Source organism: Schistocerca cancellata, chromosome 7 (genome assembly GCF_023864275.1).
Source record: "Schistocerca cancellata isolate TAMUIC-IGC-003103 chromosome 7, iqSchCanc2.1, whole genome shotgun sequence".
In the NCBI taxonomy this organism is placed as follows: domain Eukaryota; kingdom Metazoa; phylum Arthropoda; class Insecta; order Orthoptera; family Acrididae; genus Schistocerca; species Schistocerca cancellata.
The window spans coordinates 211,589,007-211,601,965 of NC_064632.1; positions in this window are offsets into that span (position 1 = coordinate 211,589,007).

A 12,959-nucleotide genomic window follows, 5' to 3' on the forward strand; every position below is an offset into this window, starting at 1 on the left:
GGAACTCCAGCTATGTCATAAATTGATTGTAGATTTAATTACTTCCGTAGCTCAGTTTCTCTTGACTTCCTTCAAGAGTATTTCTGTGATAGGTTTTAGTTGTTACCTGGGTTTTAAAAGGCAAAAGTCATATGAAGTTACATAATGCTAAATTCCCCCCCCCATGAACCATGGACCTTTCCGTTGGTGGGGAGGCTTGCGTGCCTCAGCGATACAGGTAGGTGCAACCACAACGGAGGGGTATCTGTTGAAAGGGCCAGACAAACGTGTGGTTCCTGAAGAGGGGCAGCAGCTTTTCAGTAGTTGCAGGGGCAACAGTCTGGATGATTGACTGATCTGGCCTTGTAACACACACCAAAACGGCCCTGCTGTGCTGGTACTGCGAACGGTTGAAAGCAAGGGGAAACTACAGCCGTAATTTTTCCCGAGGACATGAAGCTTTACTGTATGGTTAAATGATGATGACGTCCTCTTGGGTAAAATATTCCTTAGGTAAAATAGTCCCCCATGCGGATCTCCGGGCGGGGACTACTCAAGAGGACGCCGTCATCAGGAGAAAGAAAACTGCCGTTCTACGGATAGGAGCGTGGAATGTCAGATCCCTTAATCGGGCAGGTAGGTTAGAAAATTTGAAAAGGGAAATGGATAGGTTAAAGTTAGATACAGTGGGAATTAGCGAAGTTCGGTGGCGGAAGGAACAAGACTTTTGGTCAGGTAAATACAGGGTTATAAATACAAAATCAAATAGGGGTAAAGCAGGAGTTGGTTTAATAATGAATAAAAAAATAGGAGTGCGGGTAAGCTACTACAAACAGCATAGTGAACGCATTATTGTGGCCAAGATAGATACGAAGCCCACGCCTACTACTGTAGTACAAGTTTATATGCCAACTAGCTCTGCCGATGACGAAGAAATTGAAGAAATGTATGATGAAATAAAATAAATTATTCAGATAGTGAAGGGAGACGAAAATTTAATAGTCATGGATGACTGGAATTCGGTAGTAAGAAAAGGGAGAAAATGAAACGTAGTAGGTGAATATGGGTTGGGGCTAAGAAATGAAAGAGGAAGCCGCCTGGTAGAATTCACAGAGCCCTACTTAATCATAGCTAACTCTTGGTTCAAGAATAGTAAAAGAAGTTATATACATGGGAGAAGCCTGGAGATACTGACAGGTTTCAGACAGATTATATAATGGTAAGACAGAGATTTAGGAACCAGGTTTTAAATTGTAAGACATTTCAAGGGGCAATCTAACAGTTATGAACTGTAGATGAAAACTGAAGAAACTGCAAAAAGGTGGGAATTTAAAGAGAAGGGACCTGGATAAATTGACTACACCAGAGGTTGTACAGAGTTTCGAGGAGAGCATAAGGGAACAATTGACAGGAATGGGGGCAAGAAATACAGTAGAAGAAGAATGGGTAGCTTTGAGGGATGGAGTAGTGAAGGCAGCAGAGGATCAAGTAGGTAAAAAGACGAGGGCTAGTAGAAATCCGTGGGTAACAGAAGAAATATTGAGTTTAATTGATGAAAGGAGAAAATATAAAAATGCAGTAAATGAAGCAGGCAAAAAGGAATACCAGCGACTCAGAAATGAGATCGACAGGAAGTGCAAAATGGCTAAGCAGACATGGCTAGAGGACAAATGTAAGGATGTAGAGGCTGATCTCATTGAGCGTAAGATAGATACTGCCTACAGGAAAATTAAAGAGACCTTTGGAGAAAAGAGAACCACTTGTATGAATATCAAGAACTTTGATGCAAACCCAGTTCTAAGCAAATAAGGGAAAGCAGAAAGGTGGAAGGAGTATATAGAGGGTCTATACAAGGGCGATGTACTTGAGGACAATATTATGGAAATGGAAGAGAATGTAGATGAAGATGAAGTGGGAGATATGATTCTGCGTGAAGAGTTTGACAGAGCACTGAAAGATCTGAGTCGAAACAAGGCCCCGGGAATAGACAACATTCCCTTAGAACTACTGACAGCCTTGGGAGAGCCAGTCCTGACCAAACTCTACCATCTGGTGAGCAAGATGTATGAGACAGGTGAAATACCCTCAGACTTAAAGAAGAATGTAATAATTCCAATCCCAAAGAAACCAGGTGTTGACACATGTGAAAATTACCGAACTATCAGTTTAATAAGTCACAGTTGCAAAATACTAACGCGAATTCTTTACAGTCAAATGGAAAATCTAGTAGAAGCCGACCTCGGGGAAGATCAGCTTGGATTCCGTAAAAATATTGGAACACGTGAGGCAATACTGACCCTACGACTTATCTTAGAAGCTAGATTAAGGAAAGTCAAACCTACGTTTCTAGCATTTGTAGACTTGGAGAAAGCTTTTGACAATGTTGACTGGAATACTCTCTGTCAAATTCTGAAGGTGGCAGGGGTAAAATACAGGGCGCGAAAGGATATTTACAATTTGTACAGAAACCAGATGGCAGTTATAAGAGTCAAGGGACATGAAAGGGAAGCAGTGGTTGGGAAGGGAGTGAGACAGGGTTGTAGCCTCTCCCCGATGTTATTCAATCTGTACATTGAGCAAGCAGTGAAGGAAGCAAAAGAAAAATTCGGAGTAGGAATTAAAATCCATGGAGAAGAAATAAAAACTTTGAGGTTCGCCGATGACATTGTAATTCTGTCAGAGACAGTAAAGGACTTGGAAGAGCAGTTGAACGGAATGGATAGTGTCTTGAAGAGAGGATATAAGATGAACATGAACAAAAGCAAATCTAGGATAATGGAATGTAGTCGAATTAAGTCGGATGATGCTGAGGGAATTAGATTAGGAAATGAGACACTTAAAGTAGTAAAGGCGTTTTGCTATTTTGGGGAGCAAAATAACTGATGATGGTCGAAGTAGAGAGGATATAAAATGAATACTGGCAATGGCAAGAAAAGCCTTTCTGAAGAAGAGAAATTTGTTAACATCGAGTATCGATTTAAGTGTCAGGAAGTCGTTTCTGAAAGTATTTCTATGGAGTGTAGCCATGTATGGAAGTGAAACATGGACGATAAATAGTTTAGACAAGAAGAGAGTAGAAGCTTTCGAAATGTGGTGCTACAGAAGAATGCTGAAGATTAGATGGGTAGATCACATAACTAATGAGGAGGTATTGAATAGGATTGGGGAGAAGAGAAGTTTGTGGCACAACTTGACTAGAAGAAGGGATCGGTTGGTAGGACATGTTCTAATGCATCAAGGGATCACCAAATTAGTATTGGAGGGCAGCGTGGAGGGTAAAAATCGTAGAGGGAGACCAAGAGATGAATACACCAAGCAGATTCATAAGGATGTAGGTTGCAGTAGGTACTGGGAGATGAAGACGCTTGCACAGGATAGAGTAGCATGGAGAGCAGCATCAAACCAGTCTCAGGACTGAAGACCACAACAACAATGCTAAATTGAAATAAATCTTTAAGAGAAATCTCTTTCCCTAACTTATTTGAATACAAAAGTAATTCTTATATCAAAACTAACATTAAAATATTGAAAATTTCAATATATTTTTCAAAAAAAGTATGTGCAATACTTTTTAAGTGATCAGTAGTTTAGACAAGTTGCTATGTAATAAGTGTTCAGTCCGCAGGCCGGAATATATTGGTTTCATAGTGAATTTTTGAGGGGACCTGCAGAAACTTCTTCAGCCCGGCATTCACCACTACAGGGAAAAGATCTGCGGGGAAAACAATGAGCATGATGTGAGACCTGAGTTTCTCCTGGCGTATACAAATTTCAAATAACTTCCGGGAATTCAGCCAGGTAACACTTTCAGCGACCGCCGATATTTCGGCGAGAGAACACCCCGCCATTTTCAAGGCAAACTGCAACGGACAGGCGGCGTACATGCAAATTTAATACCTCGGTTCTCGGACCGAAGCAGGAAAGATAACACACACACACACACACACACACACACACACACACTGAACACTAGTGCCACCAAAGATGACCAAAGTCAGAGCTATCGACAGTGAGACTATGAATTCGCAGGTGAGGCAGCATTGACTCTGTTCCTCTGTTTTTTGACAAGGGAGAGAGCCGGATTCCAAACAGAGTTTAAACAGAAACCTCCATCCCTGTTAACGAGGTTGCTCGCTAATTTAATCTCAACTGCCTCCCTAATGACACTGTCCCAATAGCTGGACGTGCATGCCAATATCTCGGTGTTATTACATAACATGGGGTGACCAGTATCCAAGCAATGTTCGGCAATAGCAGATCTATTTGGCTGCTGTAATCGTGTGTGCCGTTTATGCTCAGTACATATCTTCTCCACGGTCCTGATAGTTTGACCAATATATGCCATGCCGCAGCTACAAGGGATACGATATATACCCGCCTTACGCAGTCCAAGATCATCCTTAACGGAACTCAAAAGTGCTCTAATTTTAGATGGAGGTCGGAAAACACATTTCACATCGTATTTCCGTAAAATACGACCGATCTTATTGGACGTGTTTCCTACGTAAGGCAAGAAGGCAGTATACTTAGGTGTTGACTCAGAATTATCATCAATCACCTGATGTACAGTTGGTCGATAGCGCAACGCACGTTCAATCTGTCTATCACTGTAGCCATTTTGACGAAATGTAAGTTCAAGATGGGACAGCTCAGCTGGCAAAGTCTCAGCGTCAGAAACGACATGTGCCCTGTGTACCAAGGTACGAAGTACCCCTTCACGCTGAGCCGAATGGTGACAACTATTAGCTTGTAAGTACAAGTCGGTGTGAGTACGTTTCCTGTAGACTGCATGTCCCAATGATCCATCATCCTTCCTCCTAACCAACACGTCGAGAAAGGGAAGGCAACCATCCTCTTTCACCTCCATCGTAAAACGAATGTTCGGGTGGATCGAGTTCAGATGTTCTAGAAAGACATTCAAATTCTCCCTACCGTGAGGCCAAACAACGGCGGTCGCTGAAAGTGTTACCTGGCTGAATTCCCGGAAGTTATTTGAAAGAATGCGCATGATGGCATTGTCCCAGACAAATAACTCGGTCCATTCAAAATATGATTACTGTGAAGCGGTTTAAAAAAAATACCACACTGTTACTCTCCTGGATATAGAATTTATTCGTGAAACTGCGCCAACCGAAGCTATATCCCCCTCTTTGATACAAAAATACCATAAATGTACAGAGCTCTCCCTCATCTGATAAAAATATGCGTGATAATCGGAGCGTTGAGTACAGCACACACGCTGATGTAATGATTCACGTTCCAGATAGAACACGGCCTTGTATTTCAAGGATCCCACGGACTTTGAACATATCAACGAGCGACTAAACGCCCCCTTGCAGCCCACACTGGTGACTGCAGCTCAGAATAGATTCCTATAGGGCTTCTGACGCCGGAACAAGTGTACGTCATCTCTCGGAGTGAATCGGTTGCCGGTTTAGTTCTACGTGCGCTACTGATATCTCTCTGGTAACTTACTGTGAACAGTTCACTGGTAGAGTTATTCTCATCAGAATGACAGCAGACCAACATTAACAACACAAGTTAAGGAATATATGATGAGATAAATAAACTACAATATCATATTGAATGTGTAACTGAGTATGTGCAGGAGACGATAATCTAATAACCATGGCAGATTGGAACGATGTAGCAGGGGAACGCAGAGTTATAGGAAGGTATGTGTCCAGTAGCAGGAATGAGAGAGTAGAAAAAGTAATGGATTTCTGCAGTAAATTTCAGCTAGTAATAGCGAATTCACTGCTCATACACAAGCGGAGGATATATACTTTGGAAAGTCCTGCAGATATGAAAAGATACTAACTGGTGTACATCATGGTGAGACAGAGATTCCAAAATCGGATATTGGATTGTAAGGCGTACCAAGAAGCAGGCATAAGCTCAGAACAAGATTTAGTTATGATGACGAGTGGACTGAAGTTCAAAAAATCGTCGGGAAGAATAGGTGTGGATAGAATTAGGATACTGAAGTAGTGAGCTACGGTTGAAGTTCTCTGTAAGTGTACATACTACGAGCACTACAATAGGAAATTCAGTAGAAGAGGAGAGGCACATTTCTAACAAAAGAGCAGTCACAATGATGGACACATAATCGTGGGTGCAAGGGAAGTAACTGCAAGGACTGCGGAAATACTTCAATCGTTTGACGAAAGAAGTACAACTATTTTCAAGAAGAGACAGGAATACAGCGATATAAATCACATAAAAATGAAATAAATAGGAAGTGCAGGGAAGCTGAAGTGAAATGACTGGAGGAAAATGCGAAGAAATCGAAAAATGAATTGTCGTCAGAAGAACTGAATCAGCATTTAGAAAAGTCAAAATAAGCTTCTGTAAAATTAAAATCAAAGGCGTGAACAATAAGAGTGCAAGAGGAATTCCATTTTTAAAAGTAGGAGAGAGAAGGAGCAGATAGGTGAGGAAGAGTACGCTGAAAACCTCTATGAGGCGGGGAATCTCTCTGATGACGAGATAGGTGAAGATATGGTAGTAGGTTTGGAAGACCCAGAGGATCAAGTATTATAGTCAAAGTTTCACAGAGCACCGGAAAATTTGGGCTCAAATAAGATGGAAGCCATAATCAACATTCCTCCGAAATCATTGCGGTGACTGGAAACCAAGCAACTATTCAAGTTGGTGTGTAAAATCCTCGAGTCATACCGTCAGACATTAAGGAAAATCCCGGAGATGGCAACTGCGCATAAGTGCTACAATTATGGCACAATCAGCTGAACACCTGATGCATCCAGGCTGCTGACAAAATAAGATACTGAAGAATGGGAAAAAAACAACTGAGGATCTGTTTGATGACGATCAGTTTATCATTAGAAAAAGTGAAGCCAACAGACAGGCATTTCTGTCGTTGTGTTTAATAATGTAGACAGGAATTAACAAGAACCAAGACATTTTCATTTCTTCAGTTCTGTATCGAAGAAGCAATGAAAGAAATAAAAGAAATGTTTTGGGTGAAGGGATCCGTTGATGACGTTTCTGTATCGGTGAAAACTGAGAAGAACTAAAAGGCCTGTTAAATGGAATGAACACATCAAAGAGCATGTACTTTGGTTTGAGAGGAAACCCAAGAAAGTCGGAAGAAAGGAGAAGCGGCAGAAATGAAGTCAGTGACGAAATTAATTTAAAAATTGAGGTCCTCGAAGAAGATGAGATGAAGGATTTCTGCTGCCTTGGAAGCAAAATATCACAAGGCAGTCGAAGCAAACAGGACATAAGAAGCTGAATAGCTCAGACAAAGAGGGCATTTCTTGTCAAAAGAAGTCTACAAGTATCGGATATCGGTCTTAAATTGAGGACTAAATTTCTGAGAATATACATCTAAAGGACAGCACTGCATTAAAGTGAATTGTGTCCGAACCGGAAAAGAAAATCATCGAAGCGTTTGAGATGTGGTGTATAGAAGGAAGTGGAAATTAATTAGGCTTTGTAAGGTAAGAAATAAGGAAGTTCTTCTGAGAAACGGTGAGAATAGAAACGTGTGGGGTACACGGAAAAGCAAAAGGGCTAGGATGAGAGGACATGGATTAAGACGACGGGGAACAACTTCCGTGGTACTAGATGGAGCTGTAGCAGGGAAAAATTCTAGGCGAAGGAAGCAATTGGAATACATCCAACAAATAAGTGAAAACATTGGTTGCAAGTGCTACTCTGAGATGAAGAAGCTGGCACAGGAATTGAATCCAGGCAGAACGCATTAAAAAGTGTGTACCACCACTTTGTTTGTGGACAACTATTCGAGGTATAGTGGTGTGCGCTTAAATACATAAAAATCTATCACTTTGCCTATAGGTCCATCACCATTTGACGTTGTAGAGCATAGCACCAACACCACCAAAACGATCATTTTCGTGAATGTTCCTGGGTGCACTGCGAGGTCCCACCTCACAACATATGTCCGACGTTGTTGTTCATGATCGTTTTGGTGGATCAGGTGTTATGATGTCGGACGGCATCTTGTTGCATGGACTTCATTCTTATGGATGGCAGTGCATGACCGCTTCGAACAGCACAGGCGTAGAAGCTCTTCCAATTAGGGGATATTCAGCGAATGGGCCTGCCTGCCCGTTCCTCCAAATTTCGTCGAGCTCGAGTAGAATGGGATGGGGACACCTATTTCAGCATAGCCACGTGCACCAACGACCATCCTGAAGTTTTCAACTGCACTGGTAGAGAAGCGGACGCTTTGCCTCAAAACTCCTTACCAAAATAGTGGTCAGCATGGGAGCACGTTGGAGAACGTGCATCGCCGTTCGTGGTGGCCACACATCGTATTAAGAACCATGTCCCGCCTTGTGTAATGTCTGGGGACCATCATCAATCGCGGTGACTTCAGTGTAATTATTGTCTTTGAGTAAGTGTGTCATTTCTGTTCGTATCATTGAGTATTTCTTTCAGTTACCTTTTCTGTACTGTGCTGTACTGTAGCAGTTCTTTCTATGTATGGTCCAAGTTTCATCGAGCTACGTTACTTGGTAGTGACACATTAAATGAAAGCTACTTTCGTCTTTAAATTTGCACACAAGTGTGTTAAGATTGGCCGATCACATTGCTCTCCCCAATGAAGTGGCATAAAACAGTACATTGTTGACACAACTTGAAGTAAGAGTAAGTCAAAAACGACGAAAGTATGAAGTAACAACAGAAATACTGTTGACGATAAACTTGACATTAAAACTGGGAACTACTTGGTAGATGAAGTGGGGAAATCAGCTACATTGGCAGCTAAGTAACACATGATGGGCGATTCAGGAAGGATATAAGGAGCACACCAGCATAGGCAAAGGGAGAATTTCCTGCCAAAATAAACCTACTACTTTGCAGTTTTACTCGGGGTGTGCCTGTACATACGGCGCGGGTAAGCGTGAAAGTTGTCAATGTTGTATACGTAATGGAATGTTCACGTCTAAAAGTGGATTAAATTAGTCCTGACATTGACAACCAGCAGCAGCGAACATGTCAATAAGTCACCAAGTTGTGATAATATATTACTGTGACTTAATTGGGATCAATACTTGTAATCTAATCCTAGGAAAAGTAGGACAATTTGGTAGTGCGAAGGTATCTGTTATAGAAAACAACACTAAGAAATGCAAACTGAAGAAGCATTGGCATAGAACGTTAACTCCAGCTCATTAATCTAAATTTCAGATTGGCAAAGGATCAATCATGTGACTCGACATCGTGCCCCCGTTTATTCGATAGACCCACTTATTGGTTGCTACTGATTAGCAGTGAAAAAAGCCTCCACCCTGACTGGCACTGACAGTAAGGAACTCAAAAATTAACCAAATCGAACTTAATACATTTGCTATTACACATTCCCTATCTGCTGAGCCATGATGCGTCTATCTCTGAATTCAGTACTGAGAAGAGCAGTTCTGCTGTGCCAATCTGCTCAGTGCTATCAGCTGTTGTGCAGACGAAGTACATTGGGTAGCTGTAGATTCTGACTACGCAGAGAACGTGAAACAGCGTCCGCAAAGTCATAGGGTTGAAAATTATTTCCGCACAATTCCGGATACGAATAAAGAATTCTACTTGCTCATAAGCCATGAGCAGAGACTTAACTTAAGTGTGCGGTCATAAAGAAGCAGTTCATAACGCCTCAGTTCCCAAAAAGGAGCACAGGTTCTTTTCTCTGCTCGCAGAAAAATGAATGATTCTTCTCCTAGTGTCAACGTCAGTACTTTACGATATCTATTAATGAGACTGTTTAATGGCACCTTGCCACTAATGTTTCAAAACGCTCTCCAGCAATGTGTGTCCTGTAGACACCTGCCACAGAATCCCCTGAAACACCACCCTCCAGTTCAGAGCAAACCGTACATCGTTAGTGTGCACTCTCCAAACAGCCGATCATCGCACGCATTACAAACGGAATGCCTCCGACCCTACGAGCCATGAAGCTGCCACAAAACCTCTTCAACTGACACTCAGTTCGATAAAACCTTCTACAACGTTCTGTCTCCTCCTATGACTACAAGTTCAGCCAGTTAGATTCGTTTCTCTGCCTTGAGGCTGGTATACAGCTTGGCGTCTTGCGTGATATTTTCCACGGCCGTTAGCTCGCATCTGTGGCAGGCGTCTACGGCCCATTGCTTCGTGCTTGTAAGAGTGCTGGCGACGCTAGTAAGATGTTATCTCCACAATTTTAAGCATTCAGTCATCGTCCCGTCTTCGACTCTTTTTAGCAACGACGTGGGTTGCCTCAGGGAGCCCATTCCGTCAGATTCTTGTCGGAGTGGCGGGCATCGGCAGTAAACGCTCCTGTCGTCCTATTCCTTTCAGAGCCATAACCCTGCTCTCCCTCCAGCGCTATGTCAATCGGCCCATGTCTGTTTAAAAACTACGGTAGCCCCCGACTTCTCCCTGCTCTCAGAGAAAGCGAAAAAATCACGTTCCAAGCATGCAACTCTGCAGAACTGTTACTATGAAGCTACCCAGAATCTAACGATAAATGAGTAATAATTCGGTAACCTCCCCCCTAAAATGTAATTCCATGTTAAGTAAATATGAGACATCCATCATCAAAATTATTTATGTATGGTGGCCAGATATTGCTGCCTTACAACATGTACATAGGTTTCTCAATTTGAAAATCAATTTTCTTCCAATGTACAAAATGGTTCAAGTGGCTCTGAGCACTATAGGACTTAACATCTGAGGTCATCAGTCCCATAGAACTTAGAACTACTTAAACCTAACTAACCTAAGGACATCACACACATCCATGCCCGAGGCAGGATTCGAACCTGCGACCGTAGCAGTCACGCGGTTCCGGACTGAAGCGCCGAGAACCGCTCGGCCACCGCGGCCGGCTTTCAATGTACATGCATGCTCAAAAGTATCAGAACGACCTGAATTGCACTTCGCCTTATTCGCATGCAACCCACATAACGCAGCTGTCTAGCAGGTCCTCTAATCGCTCCTTGACTATTGAAACTGGTTCTAACAAGTCACCACTAGAAAACACTGCTCTGTATCGCAGTAACTCAAGACGTAAAGTAATACCACGATACTAAAAATGTCAGGGAACACCTTATCACAGATAAGACTGTCCTTAAGCCTTGTAACCTCACATTTATTACAATAAATGACACACTTGAAATGTTACCACTCTCATTATTACGTCAGATAGGTAATGCACGTAGTAAGTTCGTCGTATTCATGATTGTCTCTTCAAAGTAACATACCGTACTTATGATTTAACACAAAATGACATTAAAAATTTAAGTTATTCACGAGCAGCTAGTTGAGAATATGTATGAACTTCAAATGACACGACGAACCGTCTCGTTCTGCATATGGATTCAAACCCAGGTCATGCAGACTAAGCAAAGATTTCGTGACTGACGGAAACTAACATTTATACCTGACCAGGCATACAGAGAGTGATATACCTCGATTTTAGACAGTATCAGCTAGCAAATATCAACTTTTAATTACATAAAGTACACATTTTTATCGGACGCGAATTCCTACCCAGCATCTATCGTCCCTGTTAACGAACTACAAGAGATGTTAAATATTGCTTCTTCACAAGTAACTTACTTGAAATGCCGTGAGGTAAAGCTTTGTGTTCGACAGGGATTCGAACCCAGAACCTAATCGGATTGTTATCGAAGCACAATTAACAGTGACATATCGGATTTTCTCGGCAGTAGCTAAATGTTTTAACTGAAATGACGAGACGAAACATTTATTTTTTCCTTCCCAAGACACCAACCTGGCACCTATCGCTGTTATATTCTAGAGAAAACGGACGTTAAATATGGGTTTGTTACACCAGCATCGACATTTGAGCATGTTTGAACTAGAAATAATTCAGTGCTGACTGGGAATCGAACCCCACACATATCGTTGTTGACTACACACAAAGAGACGTCAGCTACCGATTTTTTCTCCACCAGTAGCTCGGAATAACATCCTTGAACTTACAGTGATCTCGCAAATAGTTCTGTGTCTCACTGGGAGTCAAAAACGTCAGATATCGTTAGTGTTGACAACGAAAGAAAATACATAAAAATCAAAATTATTATCCACCAGCAGATAGTTGTTCTCATGCTAGAGCTTGATAATACATAATTAAAACTTTAGTGCTGGGCCAGGATTCGAACCCATCCACACGCAATATGTGGAGATGGTGAATCTGCAGTTTTGAACAAACAACAAATTGTAGTTGAGCTCAATTGTCACGAAGGGATCAGATTCTGCGTTAAGGGCGGTCTGAATTGCATTCACAGTTCAGAACCAATTTTATGGTAATACAGAAGGTCAAATAAAAGATGAAATAAATGTCCTGTCAACCTACATAGCGTTTATTTCGTCACTAGAAATAAATAACTAGTATAAGAAAGGTTACTGGTTATAGAGTTTCTACATGTCGCCACTCCTGACTTTATTGTGGTTCAACCTAACGTCTACTTGGTAGAGAAGGAATATTATGTTTAATGTGAATTTCAGACCACAATGCCATTATGCCTTCTTCACTTGGCGTAGCCAGAAGAGAATAGAATCTGTTTCTCCATATCAAATATCATCGGCAGAAGTTGGCATCGAACCCAGACCATAAGTATATGAACCTATCATCACTCCAACAGACCACCAAATCCTCTTCTCTGTGACTCATTTTTCTATCGTAACGCCGTTGCGCCTCACTGGATAAGAATTCTGACGCACAGGGGCCCTGTAGTGATTTGAAGCATGTTCAGTACATTCATTTACTTGATTGACCGAATCGCCATGAACTAGCTGCCTCAGCAACCCAGTGCATACATTGGCCTCTGTTTTGTAATCACCGAAATAAAATAACGTAACTGCCACCTACACAGAACTGCCAACATTGTAGTATGCAGAAATTTAAATAGGAAATGTTCCTTTCCACTTGAGCTACTCTATTGCGCTATCAGTTTGTTGAAAACGTCGTTCAGTGCAAAAGAAAAGCTGTA